The following is a 19,770-nucleotide window of genomic DNA, read 5'->3' as shown; positions in this document are numbered from 1 at the left end:
AGGGTCTAGCATATGGTGGAGCATAAATGAGTGAGTGAATCAATGAACTAGAGCTGAAACCTGGAGCAGGTTGATCGTTCTGAGCCACTCTCTCCTCCCTGTGAAATGGGCTAATAATAGCGTCTATTTCACAGAGTTGGTGGCAGAATGAGCCACTATGTCAAGTGCTTATCCAGGTCCTTATTCAAGGGGTTGGAAAGGGCTTGCTGCACAGGAGATGGAAGCTCACCACCCACTACAGCAATGCCTCTCAGTGTGGTGTGAGAAGCACCTTCCTCAAAACCATCTGGAACAGAGGCTGGGGTTTAAAAATCGTCAAAAAGAGAGCTATCTTGGTCCTACTCCAGGCATAGTAAGAAGGACTATTTTAGGAGGGAAGCCCAGGACCCTGCATTTTTACAAGCTCACTAAGTGATTTTTCTACCCGTTCTAACATTTAAAGAGTGCTGTATTAAGGTTTCAGTTTACAAATTAAAATGCAGAGTCAACACATGACTATAACACCCCACAGTTGAAGACACCAGAGGGAGGCTTCAGGGTGGAAGATGGACCCTCTGAAGTTGAATGTAGGAAGTAATGAAAGGCCTTCATGCTATAATGGAGCAGCAAACGTATTATCCTAACACCTGGTGCTACAGTTCCTCTTGGAGATGAACTTTCTTGGACAAGCTTCTTGGTGTGGACAGTGATATCCAGAGGGCATGGATTAGCCTTGCTAAGACCAAAAAATAAATTACTGAACTGTTCTACATGGGACATGAATCGGAGACAAAGAAAAGAAGAAGGAATGGAGCCCTGAGCAACAGAGAAAGTGAGGCTGAAGCCATGGTTTGGAAACAACTTAGGGACTTTTGGGGGAACAGAACTATATACACTCAAGCTATTGCACTGTTGTCATAGAAAACCCTGTTTTCCCACACCCACAGCAAGGGCCTCCATACCTACAACACAAAGTGTAAGTACACATGTATCTTGGTCTGTCATCCAGGCTGGAGTGCAGTGATGCGATCTCAGCTCACTGTAACCTCCGCCTCCTGCGTTCAAGCAATTCCCCTGCCTCAGCCTCCCGAGTAGCTGGGATTACAGGGGCACATCACCATCCCTGGCTGATTTATGTATTTTTAGTAGAGATGGGGTTTCACCATCTTGCCCAGGCTGATCTTGAACTCCTGGCCTCAAGTGATCTGCCTGCCTCAGTCTCCCAAAGTGCTGGGATTATAGATGTGAACCACCACACCCGGCCAACTACCACCTTTATTCAGGGTTTATTCATTGACTTCCCTTTTCCCCTCCTCCTGTCCCCTGACCCCCGATTAGCAAACCTGTCAGCTTAGTGGCATTGGTCAGCTCTATCCCTCCTTCTCCATCCCCACTGGCATTGCTCGATTTCAGAAACTTGCCACTGATCGCTTCCTAAGAAATCTCGCTACCTGTATTTTCTCTCATCACAGCCTCAAACCAACCCTCATACTGTTGCCAAAGTTCACTGTTGGAGGAAGTTTTAATAGTCAGAGGCAGCAAAGTGTGGGGACTAAAATATATAGAGATCCTAGAGCCAGACTACCTCAGATCAGACTCTTATAAGTCTCCCCTCTGATGAGCTGTGTACTTGGGTTGGGCAAGTTCTTAACCTCTCTTTGCCTTAGATTCTCCATCTTTGAAATGGGGATGATAATAATAATACTTCCTGTTAGGATAGTCATGGAGATTATGAATTAACATGTGCAAAGCATGTTATTACCTTGCTTAAAAGGATTGTGTGGGCAATCCAAGGAACCAGGGATAAAGCTCATACTCTAATTTGAATTATCCCTAGCATTTAAAATCTTTAACATTCTGGCTGTTGGTTGGCATTCCCCACCCCATCTCTCATTATACCACCCTCACTCAGCCTAGCTCCAACCAAGCTATTTAAGTTCCTAGGATGTGCTGTGCACATGCTAACATCCATTATGTTATGCCAACACTTTCCCTTTTATGGAATGCCCTCCCAGAGCCGGCTCCTTCTTTCTTTTCTTTTTTCTTTTCTTTTTTTTTTTTTTTTTTTTTTTTTTTTTTTTAGGGGAAGGCTGTGCTTCCATTCTAACCACTGCTTGGAGAGTTCCTATCTCTGACGGACACAAATATACACATAGACACACACACACACACATACACATACACATACACACACATACACCACCTTGCTGGGATTTTGATTAGGACAACATTAAATATTACATCTTTCTGTCCAAGAACATAGTATATCCCTCCATACAATTTCTCAATAAATTTTTGTAGTATTCAATGTAGGAGAGGCCTTGCACATCCAGTTGGTAGCGTTTGATGCCATTGTAAATGGTATTACTTAGAAATTTCTGTTTTTCCATGTCTTGCTAATATATAGAAATATATGTGCTTTTTGTATATTAACCTTGTATCTGATAGCCTCACTAAATTTACTTATTGTTCAATCATGTTGTCTGCAAATATGGACAGTTTTCTTCCTTCCTTTCCAATTCTTACACCACTTTTCCTTTTGTCTTACTGCATGTCCCGGGACTGTCTGGACAATGGTGAGTGGAAGTGATGACAGTGGATAACCTTACCATTCCTGATTTGGAGGGAAAGTTTTCCAAGAAAACTGGAGGACGTATAACACCAGAATGAAAACCTATGTACATCTATAATAGTTAAGACAGTATGGTACTGGTGCAAGGACAGACAAGTAGACCAATGGAACAGAATGGAGAGCCCAGAAGCAGACACACACATATGTAGTCACCTGAATACAGTACTGGTGATGTGGAGGTGCAGTGGGGAAGGGTCATCTTTTCAAGAGATGGGTTCGTATCAATTAGATCTCCATATAAAGGAAAAAAATAATCATGATCCTTACCTCACACCAAACAAAACAACTATTGCAGATGGATTGCATATCTAAATATTAAAAGTAAAGCAACACAGATTTTAGAAAAACTAGAATATTTTCACGACCTAGAAGTAGGCAAAGTTTTTTTTTTTTTTTTAGATGGAGTCTTGCTCTGTAGCCCAGGCTGGAGTGCAGTGGCCGGATCTCAGCTCACTGCAAGCTCCGCCTCCCAGGTTCATGCCATTCTCCTGCCTCAGCCTCCAGAGTAGCTGGGACTACAGGTGCCCACCACCATGCCCAGCTAATTTTTTTTTTTTTTTTTTTTGTATTTTTAGTAGAGATGGGGTTTCACTGCATTAGCCAGGATGGTCTCAATCTCCTGACCTTGTGATTCACCCGCCTCAGCCTCACAGCAATTTTTTTTTTTTTTAGATGGAGTCTCACTCTGTCACCCAGGCTGGAGTGCAGTGGCGCAATCTCAGCTCACTGCAAGCTCCACCTCCCAGGTGCACAAGGTGGTAGCCATACCATTAAGAGAGTCAGAGGTGACCCATAGAATGGGAGGAGATATTTGTAATAGGTACATCTAACAAAAACTCTTATGCAGAATATATAAAGAACTCCTACACATCTATAAGAAAAAGACATGCCATTCCATAGAAAAATAGGCAACATACATGAGCAGTCACTTCAAGGGGACATCCAAATGGCTAATAAACCTAGGAAAATGTGCTAACTTCATTTGTCATCAGGAAATGCAAATTAAAATCAAAATGAGATGTCACCTTATGCCAATCAGAATGACTAAAATGAAAAACACAGAAAATACTAAGTATTGGAGAAGATCTGGAACTCTCATGCACTGTTGATAGGAGTGTATATTGGTAGGACTACTTTGAAAACCTGTTCTACAGTCTCTGTAAAGCTGAACATATGCCTGCTGTAATGACCTGGCATTTCTATTCCTAGGTGTATACACCACATAAAAAGGTACACATATTCACCAGAAGACATTTAAACGACTATTCGTAGCTGCATTAGTCATAGCAGCCAAAGACTTGTACACAGGAGAATAGGTATTTCACTCCAGGGGCTACTATGTAGCAATGAGAATGAGTAAAAATAGCCACACATAACAATACAGAAAACTCTTATGAGCATAATGCCAAGTGAAAAGAAGCCAGATACAAATAAGTACATATTATATGATTCCATTTATATAAAGTTTTGAAATAGACAAACGATTCTAGGTTGTTAGAAGTCATGAAGACATACTCTTCAGGGTTTAGTGATTGGAAGAGAGTGTAATGGGGGCCCCTGAAGAGGTGGTAGCTGGCAATGTTCTTTTTCTTTTTCTTTTTTTAAGACAGGGACTCACTCTGTCATCCACACTGGAGTGCATGGTGTGATCACGGCTCACTGCAGCCTCAACCTCCTGGACACAAACAATCCTCCCACCTCAGCCTGCTGAGTAGCTGGGACTACAGACATACCTCATCACACTTGTCTAATTTAAAAACAAATTGTGAAGACAGTCTCACTTTGTTGCCCAGGCTGCCCTTGAACTCCTGGGCTCAAGTGATCCTCCTACCTTAGCCTCCCAAAGTGCTGAGATTACAGGCATGAGCCACTGCACCTGACCAATGCTCTGTTTCTTGATCTGGGTATAGATTCCATGGGTGTGTGTCTTTTGTAAAAAATTATGCACCTTGTGAAAACACTTGTGACTTGTATACTTTTCTATATATATATATATTATATTTCAATAAAAAGTTAAAAGGCCAAGATAATGAAAAGAAAAGGCAAAATAAGCAGAACCTTGGACCCTACCCAGGCACACCGAATTCAGTCCCTGGGGTTACAGCCAGGCTGTAGCCAGCCTCCAATGGCTTCCTCTGATCTTTACTTCCTAGTATTCACAATCTTGTGTAGCCATCTCACTCACCAAATAGAGCTACCCTGTGTAACCAGTAGGATATTGTGGAAACAATGCAATGTGACTTCTGGATCTAGGTCATATACGGCATTTTGGCTTCTATCTTGCTCTCTCTCTCTCTGAGGAAAGCCACCATATCATGAGGACACACAAGAAGCTTTACAGAAAGGTCTGCATGGTAAGGAACTGAGGTCTTCTGCCAACAGCCAGCACCAACTCGCCAGCTGTGCGAGAGGGTCTAGCCCCCATCAAGCCTTCAGATAACAGAAGCCCCTACTGACATCTTGACTGCAATCTCATGAGAAATCAATACTAATACCACCTAGGAAAACTGCTGCCACACTCTAGACCCTCAAAAACTTAGGTGATATAATAAAGGTTTGTGATTCAAGCTGCTAAGTTTTGAAGTAATTTGTGAAGCAGTAATAGATAAACAATACAGAAAAAGACATACAGTTTTTAAAAACTCCTAGATTTGGATGTGTAGCTGTGGTCGGGAGCCTTTGGCATGGTATTCTGCTCCTATAAGTATAGCAGCTATAGTTTTGTCCTTGCTGGTCTTCACTGCTCACGTGTGTGCTCATTCAGTGAAGGAATGATGTTTTGTTCACCTGGGTACCTTCAGTACTCAGAGAGAACCTGGCACAGAATGAGTGGTCCTTCAGTATCTGTTTAATTGGAGTGACCCTTCCAATAAACACAGAGTAGGACCTACCACTGCCATCAGCCACCTAAACCATTTCAATGTATCTTATCCACTCAAATATTTTATTTTATTTTATCTTATTTTATTTTATTTTATTTTATTTTATTTATTTTTGAGACAGGGTCTCACTCTGGTACCCAGGAGTACAGGCTGGAGTACAGTGGTGTGGTCATAGTTCACTGCAATCATGAACTACTCTAGGTTCACGTGATCATCTCATCTCAGCCTCCTGAGTAGCTGGGACTATAGGCATATGCCACCATACTTGGCTAATTTTTTTAAAAATTTTTTGTAGAGACAAGGTTTCACTGTGTTGCCCAGGCTGGTCTTGAACTTCTTGACTCAAGCAATCCTCCCACCTCAGCCTTCCAAAGTGCTGACATTACAAATATGAGCCACTGCACCTGGCCTCAATATATTTTAAAAGAGTCTACTTTGAGCCACACACTGGGATCATGCTGGAGTTGCAAAGAAGAGGAATGTCAGCCTTTGTAGCCAGGTACTTGCTCAAGCAGGAGACGTCAAGGCATCAGACATTGGAGACACTCAGGGGCACATGCCAGGGTTTGTCTAGGAGCCTCTGATGAAGTGACCAGTTCAGCTTGGGAGGGCTGAGATGTTTCCAAGAGTAAGCAACGCTTAAGCCATGACCCAGAGAGTGACTGGGAGTGTGCCAGCTGGACAAGGAAGAAAAGGATATTTGGAGAAGAGAAAAAGAACCATGTGCCTCAGCAGAATGACTTGAAACCACATGCAGTATTGGAGTAAAATGGCAGGAAGGTGAGAGATGAATACGGTGGTAAGGAGGTTGGATGTATTACGTAGGTAACAGAATCACCAAAACATGAAGTAGAATTTAGCATAACCCAGTTTACAATTTTAGAGAGATACCTCTGTTTGCGGTGTGGATGATGGATTATAAGGAAACACTGAAGATTGCAGGGCCTCTTGGAGAAGGTAAGGACTTTGTAATTGTCCAGATGGGAGAAGGTATGGGCTGGCTAGGCAAAGTCAGGAAAAGGGGGAGGAGGACACAGGTGTGAATAGGATGCTCCTACAGGCAGAGAATAAAGTTGAAGGACTGGAGTCTGAAGCTTCTCCACCTTCTCCGGTAAGAAGGTTGGAGGAAGGAAGGTGAGTATGAGATATATTATCCAGGCAGCGTGTTCTTTTAAAATTTTCCTCCTAAGAACCAGACAAAGATGGAAAAGCAAAAAGACGAGGAGGGGTGGGATTCAAGAGGAAACTCAGCACATATGCTAATGTCACTTGGGAACTGTAACCAGCTCACAATTTCCATCTATTATCATGGTTGAAAATATATTTCCAGCCGAAAAGAATAATTTTTAAAACATGGGTGTGAAATAAATGAGCACATGAAACCGTGTTGTCCAAAAAAAAACCCAGCAGAATGTTTTCCTTAGAAAGCAGCCTTCGGGTGACACTGCCAGCAGCCTGCAGCCCCAGCAAGGATCTGTGCTTTTGTCACTCTGTGATTTGCAATGGGAAAGAAGCTCGCTTATCTAAGAAATGCATCTGAAACTCCATGGCTGGCAGGTGCTTAAGAGCACTGAACAGATGTCTGTCGAATGTAACAAAAGTCATAGATATATACTGGAAAGCACAGATGCACTACATCCTTGCTACCATAGTAGAGAAAATATCTCATATATGCATCAAAGGGCTTCATGCATTGGCCTTGCTGACTTCTTTTCTACAGGACTTGGAGCCTGCGATGGGAGCTACTCAGAGACCTGTGTTCATTGGCATTTTGAAGGACCTGGCTGACCCCATCTCCAAGCAAGACTGGAGCCAGCTAACCAAAGATGTCGGTATGGCTTCTGAGGTTCTCTCCAGGCTCATGAGCCTTGTGTTTGCTGGTGTTAATGCTGCATCCTGAGTCCCCCTTTTTTCACCTGTCTCCCTCTCACAAGTTTTGGAGCACTAACCTGTTGCCTCTCAGGCTCCACTGCTGTCTAGTCCACCAGTCTTACTGACAAGGCCCCAGCGTACTTTTTTGGCTGCCTGGCATCCCTTAGACACCTCTCCAAGTTGACTCTCCTCAGTCCTGGAATCCACCCACTCCTCTTTCTCTTTTGGCAGATACATGATGTCTTAGTCCCTTTGGGCTGCTATAATGAAACACCACAGTCTGGGTAGCTTATCAACAAGAGAAATTTCTTTCTCACAAGTGTGGAAGCTGGAAGTCCACGTTCAAGACATCCGCAGTGTTGGTTTCTCCCGAGACCTCTCCTTGGCTTGCAGATGGCTGTTTTCTTCTGTGTCCCCACAGTCATCCCTCTGTGCATGGCTGTATCGTAATCTCTTTTTTTTTTTTTTTTTTTTGAGATGGAGTTTGGCTCTGTCGCCCAGGCTGGAGTGCAGTGGCCGGATCTCGGCTCACTGCAAGCTCCGCCTCCCGGGTTCCCGCCATTCTCCTGCCTCAGCCTCCGGAGTAGCTGGGACTACAGGCGCCGCCACCTCCCCGGCTAGTTTTTGTTATTTTTTAGTAGAGACGGGGTTTCACCGTGTTAGCCAGGATGGTCTCCATCTCCTGACCTCATGATCCACCCGCCTCAGCCTCCCAAAGTGCTGGGATTACAGGTATGAGCCACTGTGCCTGGCCCGTAATCTCTTTTTATAAGGACACCAGTCATATGGATGAGGGCCCATCCCAATAACCTCATTTTAACTAAATTAACCTTTAAAATCCCTATTTCCAAATACAGGCCCGTTCTGAGGTACTGTGGGTCAAGGTTTCAACATAGGAATTTGGGGAGACACCATGCAGCCTGTAACATGAGCTATTGTGTTAGACTCCTAAATTCTCTCTCTGCCTTTTTCCTCACCCCTCTGATCCAGCTGCATGATACTTTAACCACAATCTTCCTTGAGCACAAGTCTGAGCATGCTGCTTTCCTGCTCAGTATCCCACACAAACGTTCGTGACTCCCTGGCATGTCAACAAGGACCTCCATACTCTACTCCAAGCAGCTTCTTCTGTAGCTTTGACTCCCACCAGCCCTGCCGTCAGAGCTCTTCTCCCATCTTGGCCACTTCCTCTATGTACCTTCTCCACATGATGACATGAATGGAGCTTGGATGACCTGCTCTTCCCACACTTCCTCCAAGGTACAAAGTGGGCAATGGCTTTCCACAGGAGGACACCATGGCATGAGATGTTGACTTGAGCACCAAAAGACCATAGAGAAAATCATGAGAAACCTGCCTGGGAAGCCAAAGGGCCGCTTGCACTTTTTAAGTCCTTCTCTCCATTTTTCTTCTTCCTTTTTTCTTGCCTTTTGCTCCTCTTCCACCAAGTGGATGGTCGAAGATATTTGACCATGTTTTTAAGTTGAGTGTGAATGGGATTGAATTCACTCACAGCTATTTGGGGGCTTGTTGCGGGAAGTCAGGGACCCCGAATGGAGGGACCAGCTGGAGCCATGGCAGAGGAACATAAATTGTGAATATTTCATGGACACTTATCAGTTCCCAAATAATAGTTTTATAATTTCTTATGCCTGTCTTTACTTTAATCTCTTAATCCTGTTATCTTTGTAAGCTGAGGATGTACATCACCTCAGGACCACTGTAATAATTGTGTTAACTGTACAAATTGATTGTAAAACATGTGTATTTGAACAATATGAAATCAATGCACCTTGAAAAGAACAGAATAACCGCAATTTTAGGGAATAAGGGAAGACAACCATAAGGTCTGACTTCCGGTAGGGTTGGGCAAAAGAGCCATATTTTCTTCTTGCAAAGAGCTTATAANATATTTCATGGACACTTATGAGTTCCCAAATAATAGTTTTATAATTTCTTATGCCTGTCTTTACTTTAATCTCTTAATCCTGTTATCTTTGTAAGCTGAGGATGTACATCACCTCAGGACCACTGTAATAATTGTGTTAACTGAACAAATTGATTGTAAAACATGTGTATTTGAACAATATGAAATCAATGCACCTTGAAAAGAACAGAATAACCGCAATTTTAGGGAATAAGGGAAGACAACCATAAGGTCTGACTTCCGGTAGGGTTGGGCAAAAAGAGCCATATTTTTCTTCTTGCAAAGAGCTTATAAATGGACGTGCAAGTAGGAGAGATATTGCTAAAATCTTTTCCTAGCAAGGAATATTAATATTAATACCCTGGGGAAGGAATGCATTCCTGGGGGGAGGTCTACAAACAGCCACTCTGGGAATGTCTGTCTTATGCAGTTGGGATAAGGACTGAGATATGCCCTGGTCTCCTGCAGTACCCTCAGGCTTACTAGGGTGGGGAAAAACTCCACCCTGGTAAATTTGTGGTCAGACCGGTGCTGCTTTCCTGCTCTCAAATCCTATTTTCTGTTGTTTATTTATCAAGACAATACGTGCACCACTGAACATAGACCTTTATCAGTAGTTCTACTTTTGCCCTTTGCCTCGTGATCTTTGTTGGACTCTTATAAGTAGTTCTGCTTTTGCCCTTTTGTCCTGTTCCCTCAGAAACATATAATCTTTGTTCTGCTTTTTGCCCTTTGAAGCATGTGATCTTTGTACCTACTCTCTGTTATTACACCCCCTCCCCTTTTGAAACCCTTAATAAAAAACTTGCTGATTTGAGGCTCAGGTGGGCGTCACAGTCTTACTGATATGTGATGTCACCCCCGGCGGTCCAGCTGTAAAATTCCTCTCTTTGTACTCTTTCTATTTATTTTTCAGCCAGCTGACACTTATGGAAAATAGAAAGAGCCTACATTGAAATATTGGGGGCAGGTTCCCCAGATAAGGGCTTCTGTGGACTGAATTGTATCCCCTCCCAAATTTATATATTGAAACTCTAACCTTTAATGTGACTGTGTTTGGAGATAGGACCTTTAGAATAGTGATTTAAGGTTTAAAAAGAGTGAGGCTCTAATCTGATGGGGCTGGTGTCCTTACAAGAAGAATAAAAAATACAAGAGAGCTCTCTCTCCACTTACCCACAAAGGAAAGACCACATGAGGATGGAGCAAGAAGGCAGCTGTCTGTAAGCCAGGAAGAGAGCCCTCACCAGGAGCCAAATCTGCTGGCACCTTAATGTGGAACTTCCAGCCTCCAGAGCTGCGAGAAAACACATTTCTCTTAAGTTACAAGTTATGCAGTCTATAGCATTTTGTTATGTCAACCCCAGCACACGAACACAGGGGCTTTCTCAAAAGGAGTTACATCTTTTGCCTGGTTTTGCTGAGACCTGCATGGCTCATTCATCAATAGCTCTTCCTTTGTATGAGCCTCCTGACTTGGACTCCTGATGTCTGTCCCTCGAGAGGTGGATGTAGAGTGATCCCTTAAGGAGGCCATTATCACCGACCAGTGACAGAGAGAGGAGCAAGCCCCTTTCTTTCCTGACCCATGAGACTGGTGTTGGTTAGGAAATATCAAGAGCTGTGAAAGGTTTGAGATTTCACCCTACTTGCAGTCTAACAAGTTAGCCTGCCACACTTTCAAGGTTGCTGGCAGAAGACAAGACTCCTGGGTCAGAGACAAAGGACTTCATTACTCATAGCAATAGCAGTAACCGAGTGTCAGCATCTGTGTTCATCTCCCCAGTCCCAGTTCCTGCAGGCTAATGCAACAAGAGCCAGGTGCTGTCTGCAGAGGCAGTGGGTGACTTTCCCAGAGAAGAAGCTCAAGCTTTGGAAGCCCAAGCCTTTTAGAGTGGGCAGTAAGCTTGTCTGAACTTTGCTCTGGAGGGAGACATTATCTTTATCATTTTAGACAGTAAACAAGTAAATGAGCCTGCCCTTGGCTGCCGGCGGAAACACTATTGCTCTCTTATGATGCTGCTTGCCATACAAGCATGAGATACCCTGGTGGTGTACGTAGTGAGATGTATATGCTAGTGCCTCTGCTTCTCTGATTGAACTCTGATTGACAATGGCACCTAAACACTTTCAATAGGTTACACTATTTATTATCCCTAGGAAATATTCCTTCTAGATAATGGAAATGGTCGTGGGACCTACACTTAAACACAAATATCTGGTATCCTGGAACTTGACAATATGTCTATTGTGAAATGTAGGTTTTGACATGATTCAGAAGACAACTGCCATTGAAAAGATAGTTCGTTATCACAGTTCCTAAGAGAAGGGGCAAGGCATGCCACACCATGTGATGGTGGGAGTAGGGGACACATGGAGAAGCACTGGGATTGACCAGGAGGCAAAGGCAGACGGGAGAAGTGTGGGTAAGAGCCTTTACTGTGACTTCTGCAGGAAAGAACAGGTGAGGCAGGTGAGCAGGCTCAGGATTGGCTAGTGTGAATCCTTTCAGTGGGCTCTGGGGCATAAGGGCTGTTCCTAGTTGCCTGGATCCTAGCCCTGAAGTGGTGGTGGCCCAGAGTGCAGGAGCCCCACAAAGGAGGTGGTTGGGAGGTGGGGTCTAGGTGGGTTGGTTCGCATGTGAAAGGCGTGCTTACAGAAGAGCTCCTTGCTTCCACTAAGAATTGGCTAACCCTGGGTGGGGCAGTCCCTCCAGCATCAGCAAGTCCCCAAGATGGCCAAACCTCAGAATAAAAAGCCTTACTTAATATGACATCACACAAAATCTACACCTCACCATGAAGACCTAACTCCAGAAGAATGTGGAAAACTAACCAAACACCTTGCCTGACATCATTATTCAACCTTTTGCCCTCTCGGTTAATCCAGGGTAGCTGGGCAGTGTATCAGTTAAGGCACTTCCAGAGTTTAAAAGCATCCCACTACACAGCTGGTCATCAGTCAGCAAGTGTTCCCTGAGTGGATGCTGTGAGCGAGGCACAGTAGGGGGTGCTGGGGAGATGGGGGGGGAACCAAGACACACCTGGCCCTGCCTGATGGCACTTAGGGTCAAGCTGAGCCCATAACCCCTGCCCCCAACCTGAACAACATTCACTTGTCTTCTCAAATAGGGGGAGCATTTCTTTGGGGAAACATGTGGGCCTGAAGACACAGCACATCTCTGCCCACGAGGCAGGCTGGGGAGGAGGGAAGACTCGGCCTTCTGGAACTGCTTGTTCCTATCAGAGGTATCTCCAGAGTTTTCTCAGCAGCCTGTGTGCATCTTCCATCAGGGACCCAGATGTCGTTTCTTCGTCACATTGGAGAAACTGTGTCTGCAGGTGGCTCAGCTCATCTCTGTGATGCTCTGCTGTGATATTTTGGAAAAATTGTTAAAGTGTTTTTGTAGCTTGGAAGGGCATCTAATTTGGGGATTCGCCTCTGCTGTTAGTCTCTCACTCGCCTTCTATCACATTCTCTGGAGGTAGGGCAGAGACTGATTTAAGCAATGCTCTCTCTTCGATTGGGCAATGAGCCAGAATGACTTGCAGCTGTTGACTGACACACGCTGCCCAAGAAAGTGCAGGACACTCCTAATTATGCAAATACGAACTTCTCATAAAGTAGACATCAAAGCCCTAGTTTTTAAATCTTGTTGCAGTAAAATGTCTTAATTTGGGCTTCTGGAAACTACTACGATCGTCTTAGGAGATGTATAAGTACATGTATATAAGACGTTAACATCACAAGATGGTTGTAGATCATTTGCCCATCTGCCTTGGTTCTGTAATTGAGAAAGCACAGTTCCTGGAGTCTGGCCTAAGCATGAAAACATGTCACGATCAGTCTAGGTTAGCAACAGTCTGCACAGTGCTTACTTCTGGGGGCGAATTTCAAATTAAGTTATTATAACGCCTTGCAGTGCACCTAAGCATTAGGTCAGAGGCTGGTGTTTGGGAGAGTGCCTCCAGAATTGTCGGGAGTGCTTCTAGAAATCCCATTCTAGGGCTCTGCTTTCAGAGATTCCTATAGGATGGGTCTGGTGTGGGGCTCGGGAGGCTATTTTTCAAAAGTTGCCCAGGTCCCTGTGATGAGAAACCTGGCTTGGGAACCATTGGTTTAGTCTGAGAGTTTTGCTTTTTGAATATGGTCTCCATCCCAGTAGCTTCAGAACCTCCTGGGGACTTGTAGACACACGAAGCTTACATCTTCCCAGAGTCCCCAGTGGATTCTCAAGCCCATGGAAACGAGAAGCACAGGCATCCACAGGCCCAGGTGAAGTACGTGGAAGAGAATGACGATCTCGCTGCTAGTTAATCAGGAAAGCCTTTATGGAGAAGTTGGGGTCTTCAGAGGATAGAAAAAGCAGAGAAAAACCACGGCCACTATCTGACTGATGAAGAAGCACAAGAGGTAATGCAGAGGCAGATGGATTTAGGGAACAAATGAAGAGTGTCCTGACTAAGTTAACCAAAAGATGGAACACAAACTCTATGTCATTGGCATGTTGCGGCTGCCATCCATTAGATCATTGTGGTTGGCCTTCGTCTGCAGGGCACTATCCTGGGTACTCGTTAAATGTATTCACAGAGCATGTTAAGATGGTTTTTTGGAATTTTTACTTATCTAAGGGGCTGCCTGATGCCAAAGAAAGTATTGGGATACCAGGAGATTGGGCCTGGAACCAGCCCTGCATCCAATCCTTTCACTAACCCACTGTGTGTCCCTGGGAGAGTCATGGGGGCTCCCCGGGCCTCAGTTTGCTCATCTGTAAAGCATCGGCAGCTCCCAGTTTCAGCAGACCATGTACCCCATTTTGTAATAGATATCTGTAACATCCTCTGTCTTTGCCATTCTAAAATAAAAGCCATAGACATGACTACTAACAGGCATCATTTTTAAAGACCACTCTGATGCCCTACTTGTAATTTAAATGGGAAGCTGAGGGCAGGCATGGTGGCTCAAACCTGTAATCCTAGCACTTCGAGAGGCTGAAGCAGGAGGATTACTTGAACCAAGGACTTCTAGATCAGCCTGGGCAACATAGTGAGACCTCATCTCTACAAAACTAAAAAAATAGTTGGGTGTGGTGGTGCACACCTGTTGTCCCAGCTACTTGGGAGACTAAGGTGGGAAGATCGCTGGAGCCCAGGAGTTTGAGACTACAGTCAGCCATAATCATACTACTGCACTCCAGTCTGAGCAACAGAATGAGACCCCATCTCTAAAATAAATAAATGGATAGATAAAAATTTAAAATAAGGCTGGGCCTGGTGGCTTATGCTTTCATGCTTGTGATCCCAGGACTTTGGGAGGCTGAGGCACACAAGAAATATTAGCTATTGTTTTACTTAATTTTGAAATATTATGCTACACACATCCTGAAACACACACTTTTAGTCTTCTGATCTTTGCCCCAAATTAGTCCACTATCAATGGCATGAGTCAATGAGCAAAGGAGGAGGACTCATGAATAACATGCAAGGCCGATGACCAGTAAATCAGTGAGGGCAGGCTGTAATCTGCAAACTTTCCAATAAGAACTCATGGTGATGCTAGATTCTGTTATGGGTAGATTGACTGATTTAAAATCAGCTCCCTCTAGGGTGGATTTTCCTAAAGAAGAGAGCACTTAGTTTTCCTCCTTTTCCTTCTCCCACCTTCACACCCAAATTGCTTTATCTCAGGAAGAAAGAAAAGGAAATCCCTGGTTGTGTGTGGTGGCTCACGTCTCTAATCCCAGCACCTTGGGAGGCCAAGATGAGTGGATCACTTGAGCCCAGGAGTTTGAGAACAGACCGGGCAAGATGGCAAAACCCCATCTCTTTTAAAAATAAGAAAGCTGGCTAGGTGGGGTGATGCATACCTGTAGTCCCAGCTACTGAGGAGGCTGAGGTGGGAGGATCATTTGAACCCAGGAGGTTGAGGTTTTATTAAGCTGAAATTGCACCGCTGTACTCTAGCCTGGGTAACAGAGCAAGACCCTGTCTCAAAAATTTTAAAAAAATTTTTTTTAAATAAATCAGAAGTTGAAGTAAAAGTAGGTTATAATACAATAATATGTATTTCAGTATGTGAATACTTGGACAGTATGTTAACCATGTCTTCTATTTTCTGAATTCTGATGCTTTGACGCTCGGGCCTTGTGATATGGTTTGGCTCTGTGTCCCAGGTCTCATGTCAATTGTAATCCCCACATGTCAGGGTAGGAACCTGGTGGGAGGTGACTGGATCATGGCGGCAGGTTTCCCCTTTGCTGTTCTCATGATAGTGAGTGAGTTCTCACGAGATCTGATGGTTTAAAAGAGTGTGGCACTTCCTTCTTCACTCTCTCTCTCTCTCCTGCTCCCACCATGGGAAGACATGCTTTCCCTTTGCCTTCCACCGTGATTATAAGTTCCCTGAGGCCTCCTACCCCTGCTTCCTAATAAGTCTGCAGAACTGTGAGTCAATTAAACCTGTTTTCTTCGTAAATTACCAGTCTCAGGTACTTCTGTATAGCAGTGTGAGAACGGATGAACACACCTTGCTTAGGGGCTGCTACCTCACACCAGGGTTGGCCAATTCCTAGCAACAGCAAACAACTTGCCCACAAGCATACTTTTCAAATGCAAACCAACCCATTCAGATCTCACAGTTTAACTACCTTCTTCATCCCCTCTCACACTCCAGACCACTATCCACCTGTCCTCACCATCCCAGGGCCAGGTACCAGACAACTAAGGGCAGCCCCTGTGCTCCAGAGCCCCTCCTCTCTCTGCTTCATGCCCAAGGCCAGTGCTTTGCCATGCAGCCCCCTGGGGCATGGTGCTCCCCCTTCTGGGAACCGTGAGTAACAAACTCTCAGTTCAATGGTAGTCGTCACCTGCTCTGATGGCCTTACAATACCTCAGATTTTCTAGTAATAAACAGTAGTTTAAAACACGTAAAACTACACTGCCAGACGTAAGAGAATGGCTTCTTGGCCCTACATATAATAAATAAGCTTGGGTTTAAGAAAAGTCAGAAGGTCAGGAGAAACTTTCTAGAATGAGAGAGAACAAGGAAGCGGAGGAACAGCTGGACAGAGGGACGAAAACTGGTGTTTGCTAACAGAGCTGATTGGATTTCCATAGATCGGACAGAGAGGAAAATTCCTTCATTTGAGTAGGCATATGATACCAACATATATTATAGATCATGGAGGAAAATTAGGAAGTTGGATGTTCTGGCAAATCAGCCAGGGCTTATTTTGAGTGCAGTGTGGAAACAATTCCCTGTTATAACATGGGATGTGGCAGTAATAATGACACATCGCAGCAAATGCATCTCTGAACTTGAAATCCCACCACAGGTTGAAGCATGCATTCTGTCTCAGCATGTCCAGCAGGACGGTGGAACGTCTTACCAGTCCTGGGTCAATTTCTCCTTGTATGATCTGTCCTGGGCATTGCAGGACAGCCAGTGTCCCCCTGACTAAACATCATTAGTGCCCTCCAATCATCATGGCAACCAAAACGTCCTTCAAAGATTTTCAAGAGGTCCATGTTGACAAACCACTAAATCGGATAACTTACAAAGCACTCCCAGAACGAGCTCACTTTGATTCTAAGTTCTCTGGGGTGTCACAGATAAAGGAGATTGCCAATATGCTTTAAAGTCTGGGAGTTACTATTGTAGGTCATTGCCGTGACCTGACCAGAACATAAGACACAAAGGGGACATGAATCTAAGAAGGAAATATGACAAACCAAGACGAGGTCGTTTACTTTTGAGAGCAAATCACAACCTTTAAGGGAAAAAATCAAACATTTACTTTTGGATCTTACTCTCAGAATTGTGTAAGTAACTATAATTCTGGAAGTATGGTTCGGGGTGGGCACTCCTCGAGCCCCCAGGCTCTGAGGTGTGGAGCTGGTAGTGTGTCCATGGGGGTCAGGAACTTGAAATACTGTGCTACATATGCCAAGTATGCTCACTCCATATGTCTCTGGAGAGAGGCAAGACTAGCAGCTCCGCTCCTTGCTGTGTGCCTATGGTCAATTTACTTGACCTCTCTGAGCTAATTCTATAATTAGTAATGCTGAACTCATATTCCTAATGTACCGGTAGTTGTAAGGATTAGATATTGCACACAAAGGACTTAGCTCAGTGCATGGTACTTAATAAATGATGAATAAGCTGTATGATAAACTTCGTTTTTTATACAGTATCGGATCGTTCGCTTTTCAAATTGTCCACTAGAGGGTACCAAACACTAGCCTGAAACTTGGAAAAGCTGTCGTCCAAACTCCCCCCCGCCCCAAACACCCGCTTTCAAAACAAGCTCTCAAGATCCTAAGCACTGATGTCAGGAAAAAGACTTGGCAGACTTTCCATTTGCTTTCCTCTTCAACCTTGAGAAGTCCTACCCCTAAAATAAAGATGCTCAACTTCAAGACTGTTAGATTAAATTAAAACATTTCTTACAGGTGCGTAGACAGTGTAACTGTGATGTTGCCAATATCTTTAAACCAGCTCCATACCACAAGATAGAGCTGCAGGGACTGCCTGCCTCTGGAGCAGGCAGCCAGGGATATGTCATTTGTAGAGAGTTTAAACACGATAACACAGCTGACTAAAAGTCAGTTTGCTTGTGATATCACCATGTGCTTGCAACTCTAAATAACATCAGTGATAAAATACTGTTCTGCAAAAAAAAACTTTTGCTGTTCAAAGTTCCAAATAATTTCTGCAGATATGATTGTATTTTAGCAATATGTATGTAAGCTTCAATTTGATATATTTCTTACTTACCATTAATAATTTTAATATATCTGGAAGTTAATTCTGAGAACTCTCTGTGGCACAGAAACATCTTCCCAGTGGACTCAGCCACATGCATTTTGTTCTCATCTGTTCACACCCAGTGCCAGCCCGGAGATTGCACCTTGAGCTACAACTGTCTCCAACCCCTACATTTAAATAGTAAATTCAAAACAAACCATGATAACCCTGATTGTAATGATGAAAGAAGCAGATCTTGGGTTATTTTACTTTTCTCATTTTATGTGATAAAAAATTTTTAAATTTGTGTTTAAACTTTAAAACCAAAACAGAGAGCCATGAGATTAATTTTTTACCGGCAAAGTGCAAATTTAGTTCATATGTGATGTGTTCCTAAATTTGCATAATATTAAAATTAAAATGTACTCTTTCTTTAAATTGTGTTTTGAAACTAGAGATTGTTCAGCAGGTCAATTTTAAAAGATGAAGAAACTACAGACTGACTCAAGAAAACAATGATTACTACTGATTGCATTATTATCATTATAAAAATAATTTTGTTGCATGGGGAGGATGTTAAAAATTATCCACTCCAGGTGTCAACTATTCTAGGTCTACTTTTGTCTTAAATCCCAACTAAGCTGTTTTGCACATCCAAGAAAGGAAGGCCGAGTGCCCTGGGAGAGCCCCCAGTGATGCACTGAGAAGAACCCTAGTTGTGGGCAGATGGGATGGGCTGCTCTCCTGATCATACGCAATGACCCTGGATTCCTAAGCCCTCCAAGGCCTGTCTCTTCCACTCCTGTGCACTTGGAGACCTTTTATTTAAGGAGGCCCTATTTGGGAAGATCTCGGAGCACTTTACAAATACCAACTTTGGTCTACAAGCTGGAGGAAGGCTCAATCTGTGTATCTCCTAGACGAAGGGGCAGGCTCAGGGAAGGGAAATTCCATTGAAAGCCTTGCTTTGAGTGTGTTCCAGCTATGACCACACCATGATACATGCATGTTATTACACCCAGACCTATGTTTCAAGAATGCATGAGCTACCCTCCCATGGAACTTGGTCAGTTATTATCCAGCAACATAAACTGACAACTTTTCTATTCCCTTCTCCTTTGCATTGTTGCCGGTTTTCACGTTCCCACCCCCAAATTAGAGGGGTGAGGGAAAGCAACAACATTCTTTCCTATCCATAGTACATGTTTCTAGCAGCATAGCCAACTCCATTCCCCCAATAGCTACCAAGCTAGTAACAATTTTTACCATTTATTAAGAGTAGAATTACACACCACATCAAACTGTTCTGTCTACGTTATTTCTAATTCTTGCAGTAACTTCAAGCAAGTTGCAAAAACGTCACCCAGCCCTACAAGGAGCCAGCCCTCTTTGTATCTTCGAGCACCAGGCATTCTTCCAGGCACGTATAGAAATGAGCTCATTTGGCCGGGAGCGGTGGCTCACGCCTGTAATCCCAGCATTTTGAGAGGCCGAGGTGGGCGGATCACGAGGTCAGGAGATCACCACCATCCTGGCCAAGATGGTGAAACCCCGTCTCTACTAAAAATACAAAAATTAGCTGGGCGTGGTGGCGGGCACCTGTAGTCCCAGATACTCGGGAGGCTGAGGCGGAAGAATGGCTTGGACCGGGGAGTCGGAGGTTGCAGTGAGCCGAGATCACCCCACTGCACTCCAGCCTGGCAACAGAGCGAGACTCCGTCTCACAAAAAAAA

The 19,770-nt window shown here is 44.0% G+C and overlaps 1 pseudogene; it reads left to right on the top strand.

Annotated features, from left to right (window-relative positions):
• The first annotated feature begins 6,541 nt into the window (after positions 1-6,541).
• Positions 6,542-19,770, top strand: part of LOC108536679 (60S ribosomal protein L19 pseudogene) — a 22,802-nt pseudogene continuing 9,573 nt past the window's right edge.

This window comes from Rhinopithecus bieti, unplaced genomic scaffold (genome assembly GCF_001698545.2).
Source record: "Rhinopithecus bieti isolate Rb0 unplaced genomic scaffold, ASM169854v2 scaffold_13857, whole genome shotgun sequence".
Classification (NCBI taxonomy): domain Eukaryota; kingdom Metazoa; phylum Chordata; class Mammalia; order Primates; family Cercopithecidae; genus Rhinopithecus; species Rhinopithecus bieti.
Note: the sequence above shows the minus strand (reverse complement) of the source record. Positions and strands in the feature narration are given on the sequence as shown.